This window comes from Biomphalaria glabrata, chromosome 2 (genome assembly GCF_947242115.1).
Source record: "Biomphalaria glabrata chromosome 2, xgBioGlab47.1, whole genome shotgun sequence".
In the NCBI taxonomy this organism is placed as follows: Eukaryota; Metazoa; Mollusca; class Gastropoda; family Planorbidae; genus Biomphalaria; species Biomphalaria glabrata.
This window is the reverse complement of record NC_074712.1, coordinates 2869911-2877763: the sequence shown is the minus strand read 5'-3', so window position 1 is coordinate 2877763 and position 7853 is coordinate 2869911. Positions and strand designations below refer to the sequence as shown.

The 7853-nt window shown below is 31.5% G+C and overlaps 1 long non-coding RNA gene across 2 annotated transcripts; it reads right to left on the bottom strand.

The window, feature by feature from the left end:
• Window positions 1-535: 535 nt before the first annotated feature.
• On the bottom strand, window positions 536-5959 carry LOC129924428 (uncharacterized). 2 transcript variants are annotated; one of them, XR_008776374.1, is made up of 4 exons: window positions 5588-5959; window positions 2094-2219; window positions 1673-1741; window positions 536-1315 (listed from the first exon to the last, which is right to left on the bottom strand). It is a non-coding gene; the product is annotated as an uncharacterized LOC129924428 (long non-coding RNA). The 2 variants fall into 2 exon arrangements; XR_008776375.1 differs by lacking the exon at window positions 5588-5959 and adding an exon at window positions 3405-3653.
• Window positions 5960-7853: the final 1894 nt, after the last annotated feature.

The window sequence follows — 7853 nt, the reverse complement described above, 5'->3', positions numbered from 1 at the left end:
GGTTAAATGCGTATTTGCGTACTGACGGTCATTTTTGGGAGATTTTGCGTAACGAATACGCATTTTGCGTAACGGTAGGCAGGTCTGTGAGACCCATGTACTTTCACTGTCCATAGCTTTCTTGGTCACTGTCTCTCTCCATCTGTTGCGGTCTAAAGCTATGTCTTCCCAATTGTTAGTATTGATGTTCACTGATTTGAGGTCACGTTTTATTACATCTATGTAATGGAAGTGGAAGGGGGGGGGGGGGCGACCAGTTTTTCTTGTGTCAGTAGTGTGTTAAAACTAATGACCTGTATATATAATTTATTAAGCAGGAGCATCAACAAATCTTGAACAATAATTGTCTACAGAAAAACTTTATTCTTATCCAAACAATATACATTTACAATGTATTTAGGAAAGTTAATTTATATTTATACAAATCTATATGGCCTAAAGATTATAGCGTATTTTGATGTGTGAATACCAAGTTACATTATTACATGAAAATAGTGTACTCATTTTAAAAATATTCTGGGTAATAAAAATAAAAAACTAATGATACAATAAAATTGAAGCATTAGTCAAAAAAAGAAAAATTTCACTCAAGATCTATGTGAACTCTGCTTGAAAAAAATCATTTTGAAATTAATTTAAAAAAAAAAATTATGGTTCTTTAGTCAATGGAATGATAGCAGCAATTATTTAACAATTTCATGATTATCCATTCATTTCAATATACTTATAACTGAAAAATAATTCATAAGGTTTAGATACAACCATTTGAAATAATGATTATAATTTTTTTCTTAATTTGCTTAATTCAAATCTAATATAAACAAGATTTCCTCTGTCAAGAAATTTATGAGGGAACAACACGCATGTTCTTCTCAGTAAGTTTTGCAAAGGGAATTAAGAATATTTAATTGATGTTGCTTTTTTTTTGCCAACATTTTAAACCTTTGCACCAGGTTTTAGTTTAAAGGAGAATGCACCATATTTTATATGTTTACTTTTGTTAGATTATTATTTTAATTTTTAAAAAGTAAAATTTCCCTTACCACTCATCCACTGCAATCCCTCTTGTTTTAATGGGGCTCAGATTAATTGTTTTCAAGTACAATATCAAACAGATTTAAAGAAATATTAAATCCAAACCTGTTGGCTGAATGACAGGATATACATAAATATGTATACAGCTTACAGTATAATATATATATCTTAAATTTAAATTGGTCCAAGACTTTTATTTTGCAACATGATGAGATTTTCCTTTCTGGTGGTGCTATGCAGGAGTCCAAGAATCTCATCTTTTCTCATAACAGAAAGTTATCTAGTTTTAAAAATAAATAAAAGAATTTAAAAAAAAAAAAATATGTGTGACATATGTGTTGACCATGCTAAACGTATATATGTTATTAAGTATAGTTATATAATTTTGCCATTCTAAAAATAGTCTGTACCTAAAAGGAGCTACTGTGTTAATGTGTAGACATGGCCCTGACCTTAATAGTTATGAATTATTACTATAGGTGAAGGCAGATGTTCAGTTAATTTGATGCACATTGAACTAATCTAAAAGCAACTATAACATATATTATGATTTACATTTTCATGGAAAACAAGTTTTTCAAAAATACAAGTATCAGCTTATGAGAAACGTACATAGGGAAAAATTGCAGTACCTTACCTTTAAGAGGTGCAACCAATCATTGACTTTTCACGAATGCATGCCTTTTTCTTGCATTTCCAAACATAACTGTAATTATACAATTAGGCATATTGGTTAATTTCTTTTGAAAACATTAAAATTAAAAAATAATATTAAATTGAAAACGTTGTTGTATCAAACATACAAATTATCAGACAATTTTGCCTAAATTCATCTAACAGTTTATTGTAAAGGAATGGCCTGCACAACAGCCAAGGTATATTAGGCATTCATGAAAGATGAATGTGCTTAAGAGTGTTATAAATAAAAAAAAAAAAAAAACTAGAGAAAAATGTTAAATTCCATCCCAGATATTTGGATGTTGCTTGACCATGAAAATCACACAATTCATAAAATATCTATTAGATAACTAAAATAAAAATTGTATAGTAATACTTACATTAAATATTGAATGGATGCCAATATTATTAATGTCTGCCCAGAGAGTAGAAATAGTATATGTATGATCCTTGAGCCATTCTGGTACATCATCAGAACTGGTTGCCACGGTTCTACTTGTTAATAACTGAAACATTACAAACATTTTTTTTTAATTTAAAATTTATCACAGACTAGAATAGAAATGTTGCCAGGAAAAATACCAATGGTTAGAATACACCTGATGATACTTTTGTAGCCTTATTACTGGTTAAAATGCACCAAAACTTCATTAATTAAATCTGATAAGAAACATATATGTATCACACAAGTCCAAGTTTATCAAGAGTGTCATAGCAAATAATTAACTAGATATGTGAGTTTTATATTAAAGTACTGAATTTCAGGGGATAGATCCAACTTGACACCACATCATTTATTATTTCATGAACTCATGGGTCTGGGCATGGCATGGAATGGAAACTATTATTTAATATATATGGGATGTAGGCAAGGCATGGATTATAAATTGTCTTGTATAGATTAGATTGGGTAAAACTGCCAATCGAAGGTAACTTTTACTGATAGATCTGGATCAATTATAAATTTATGGGACCTAGGCCTGCATAAATTTTATCTTTTATTTATATATTTTATGTACATATATAACTAGTCTAGAATCTATAATTATATCTTAATAATAATTTTTGTAGATGTCATATAATATCTAACATATTAAGTATAGATCAGTAGATTTAGAATTTTAGCTAGTGAATATTTTTATATTCCTAATCTGAACTGGATCTATATATCTAGAATTTAGATCAGTAGATTTAGTATTTTAGGTAGTAGGATAAAAACTTTTATATTCTAAATCTAAACTGGATCTAGATCTAATTATTCTAGAAGCTTAGATCTAGAAGACTAGTTGTCAAGATTTGACAACACTATGGCTAATGCACTAGCTTAGTAGGCCTACTAGATAGATCAAGAGACAGAGTACTAATAGACTCGTCTTGCCTCGTTGGGCCTCTCAAATCAGCTACAGACTTTAGAGACAATTCAAAGATCTACAATCTACATGTTAGAGTCTAGCTAGAGACGCTAGATCTAGTCTAGAAGGCTTTTCAATTAAAAATAAAATCAATAATTTTTAAAGTTTGTAAAATTATATGTAGATCTAATCTATCTATTTATAATATAATAAAAATCTATGTCTACTTTTTAAATATTTAAAATGATATGGCTGATGATATTAATTATTTTAATTGAGACATTGACATACTGTCACATACAAAGTAACTAGATCTTATACTAACTCATAGACTCATACCATATTGTATTAAACCTTCGAGTTTACGTTCCACTATCTTGACTTGACTATATTGACTAAATAAAGGGCACTATGATTATAGATGTAGATTATTATCTATGATGATGATGATTATCAACTGGTATATAAGTAGTATTGTCACTATAACTAAGTATAATCAGTATATTATAACCACTGCATTCGTTTCATTCACTGTCTGTATCAATAATCGTGTGAATGTGATGTGAAAGTGAAGTCTAGATTTAGATAGAATTGATAGATTATAGATCTAGATATACTATTAAAAAGTATTAACTATACTAACTATAGTGTCTATACTCTATACTATAGTATAGCCAGTATGACTCGTATGAGTATAATATAGCTAAAGACTAGAGTGAGAGATCTAGAGACTAGATGATCGATAGATCTAGACTCTAGACACTGTGGCATTTTACGTCTCGAGAGACGATCTTTTCCCTTTGCAACTTCTTGTGTGACTAAAGACTAGTAAAGAGGCAAATCCTTGATACACAGCTGCGATCGCAGGTTGGGCATATGAGGAGGCTCTTATAGTTTGAACACCCCATCGGATTCTCCTTTCTAAACGGGTCGCTTTTTTTTGTTTGTAATTCATTTGTTTTTATGTTTGGAGCTAAAATCGACGATTCGGGACTGAGCATGTCCAATTTTAGATAAGTTCTGGTAATTTTGTTCCGTTTTTCCAAAGCAGATGGCAGTTATTTAGATTCTCGGTAACCATGTATGTTAAGCTGTTGTTTTAACCTCCCCCGGCAATTCATACCCATATAAGGGATGAAGGCTATATTATGAGCCTGTTTGATCGTAGGCTGATGGGCATATCAAAATAAGCTTCCAAACATCTTTAGAAAGACATTCCAATCACATTTATACCGTTAGCTGTTAAATAAAATTAAAAAAGGGGGTGTCCAAACAAATAATAATGAATTCAGCTCATTCTCCTTTTTGAACACAGCAAAATCGTATTAAGAAATATTATTGGGATTAATAAATCTATGATTTTTTCAATGAATAAACATGACCTAGATAGAGATATCTAGAATATATAACTTATGAATGAAAGAAAAAGTGTGGGCTGCTAATTTGAAGCCAGAGACCATGCCCACTGCATGTGATCACGCAAGATAAGCTGGCGGTAAGGAGAGGTATATGATACACTCAGCGAGTAGTGTCACAAACTATCCAACAGGCAGTGGAGGGAAGGGGGAGAGAGTCATGAAAAGAATTATAAGCATCTATGGGAGGGAGGGGATGTTAAGGTGTCACAAAACGAACATCCAAATTATGAAAACAAGAAGAGGGTCCTTGGATGGGAGTTAAAAGAAAGACAGAGAGAAAATACAAGTAGCCTAGTAGAAAATATCATGTTTATTAAATTAAAATAATTAATTTATAGCTCTATAATCTATATAAATTTATTTCTGTCTGTTTCTACACATAGATTATATAGGTATTTAAATAAATAAACTATACACGATATATATATATATATATATATATATATATATATATATATATATATATATATATATATATATATATATATATAAAGAGAGAAATAGAGAGAGTATAATATGAGGAAATAGACTATAAATACATATTGCAAAATTGAATCTACTTCTTTTACTACAATCTAAATAATTTTTAAGTAACACCGATATAATTTATTAGCAATTACATAGTGGTGTTCAACACCGGTGCTCACTGTTCAACTAAAGGAGAAAGCCCAAAAACTGCGTTCAAAATAGGAGCATGAAGTGACCTAATTTATTTTAAAATAAAATCTTGACTATGGGTGATAATACAAAGGAACACAGCTATTTTTATAGTCCTTTAGTTGCAGAATAAGAATCTGCTTTCAGTTTTTTTTGTAAGTTAAACCTTCACCAAATAAAAAAAAATAAAATAAAAAATTGACCTAGTTCCCGAAAGTCGGTGTTCAGTTATAAGAATCTACCATATAATCACCAGGCGCCGTTGCATTTTCACCCTTCTTTCTGCTTCTGTTGTGTATAACATCTGCAATCTGCACTCTAGACTAGATCTCTAAATATTCATATTGATCTCATGTATGGTCTAGATCTAGATAAAATAGAGTGGATCTCATGACTGTCTATATTAGATCTATTGATTTTTTTTTATAACGTTAAATAAATCTAGACCTTAGCCTTAGTCTTTAACTTTAGTCTAGGTGTTGTAGATCTATATTATTCTAGATATTATACAAGAGATCTAGATCTATATATAAGTTCGGTTTTAAAAAAATTCGCATTCGAAATTTTAAATACCCAGATTTAAGTATTTATATACCCATATTGGTAGGTCCGAGTCAATCATTTATTAGATCTATTAAAGCATGTCTATATAAAAGATTATTATTTTAAAAATATATTATCATATAAAAGATATAGTTATGAATATTTACTTTAAAAAATTAAACAAATGAATTTTTCACTTTTGCCAATTAACACTCTGGCTAGCAAAAAGGATGACTCCTCAATACTGTGAAAAGACGATAACTGCATGAGTTGGTTTGGAATTGTATTTTGTAAGACTAATTTTTAAAACATATCCTTCATGAGAGAGAACGAAAAAAGGTTGTCAAAAAAAAAAAAAGCTGGCTGGACTACGCAAATAATGGACCAGCCTCTGTCTCTTGATATCTTGTTAAGAACATTGGTGACCGGGAAAAGTGGATGGTTTGGTTGCGCGGGACAGATGATAATAATGACATGTACATAAAAAAAAATCCAGATTTTGTGTAAAATACCCAAATGAGGAAGTACTGGAAACACCTATTTTAACTCTTTCATACTGGCAAAACAGCTATACCTCATAGCCTGGTTTGCCAGTATACTGGCTTTTGGGGGGTGGCTTCTAAAATTAGTCCGTTTCTTGTAGTTAGAGTTTTTAAAGTTATTTCTAAAAACAAAAATAGTAAAAAGAAACGAAACCTTCCTTTTTTAAGCGTCTTTATGCAATAACCTGGATTGTTTTTTTGTTTTAATATTATTTTAATTAGTGTGTTGCTTAGCAAACAAAAACAAACATGGATGCTATGCCTGGATGCAGTAGTGTTAGTGGTAGGCCTAAAAGATTGACGGTAGCACAAGCTACTCAATTGTTTTTAGCTTTAGAAAGTTCTAGTGATAGTGATAGTGAAGATGATTCCACATATTTGCCAGAAAATCATGGTGTAGATGATAACATTGTGAAGAAGAAAAGAGCTAGATATGATGATACTGTGGTTGACTCAGATTCTGACAGTGATAGTGGCAGTGAAGCTAACAATGATGGGACTGGTATTATTGCTACAATTCCAGAACCAGATGATTTTAGACCTAGAACTAGTGGTAATAATGATGGGTGGCAATGGGAGAGGGTTGCTGACAATTGTCCTGTCAGTACTGCCAATACATTTAGAATGTCCCAGCCTTCTAAAAGTGGAGTCAATTCTGAGTTAGATTTGACAAGAGATTCTACACCATTTGATGTTTTTACCAGGCTAGTAGATGGTTGTATCATGACCTTTTTAGTTGATAGCATTAATGATTATGCTAAAATTGTGATTCAAAAACACAATCCTCCTACTGTCAGGTCCACTTTTAATAATTGGACAGACACAAATGTTGCAGAAATGTACAAGTTTCTCGCAGTTTTTATTTCGATAGGTCTACAAAACAAAAAGTCTGTCAGGGACTTTTGGTCTAATAAAGACATATATTATCAGCCATGGTTTAATACCATGTTTACAAGAGCTAGATTTGAACTCTTGTTCTTTAGCATGATGCATGTAGGTGAAGCGGTCTCGGTCGGTAAGGATAAAGTTGAACCCTTCGTAAAGATGATGTGTTCAAATTTTCAAAAGGCATTTTATCCTTTTGAGGAGGTTGCTATTGATGAGATGGTGATAGGATTTAAAGGCAGGTTTGGACCATTACAGTACAACCCTAGTAAGCCTGAAAAGCACCACATAAAAAATTATGGCCTGTGTGATAGCAGTACAGGTTATGTAATAAATCTTATTACTTATTATGGAAGTGACACTACTTACTCAGACTCATCAAAGAGTATTACCAGCCATGCAGTCAAAATATTTGATACCCTTCTACAACCACTTCAAAGTGGGCATCATATTTTTGCTGATAGATATTATACATCAACAGATCTCTTGGAATATCTAACTCAGAAAAGATTTTATTATACTGGGACAGTCAACTTGGCTAGGAAAAATTTCCCTGCCGAGCTCAAGAAGCAAAAGCTGCGTCACAGAGAAACTCAATTTTACAAGTCTGTGGGCAGTATAGATGCTCTTTGTGTGGCATGGCAGGATAAGAAAGCTAAAAAGCCTTGCATTATGGTGTCCACAAAATCAACCAATCGCATCATTAATGTGCAACAGAAGCGCAGTGTTGTCGAGAAGCCAGA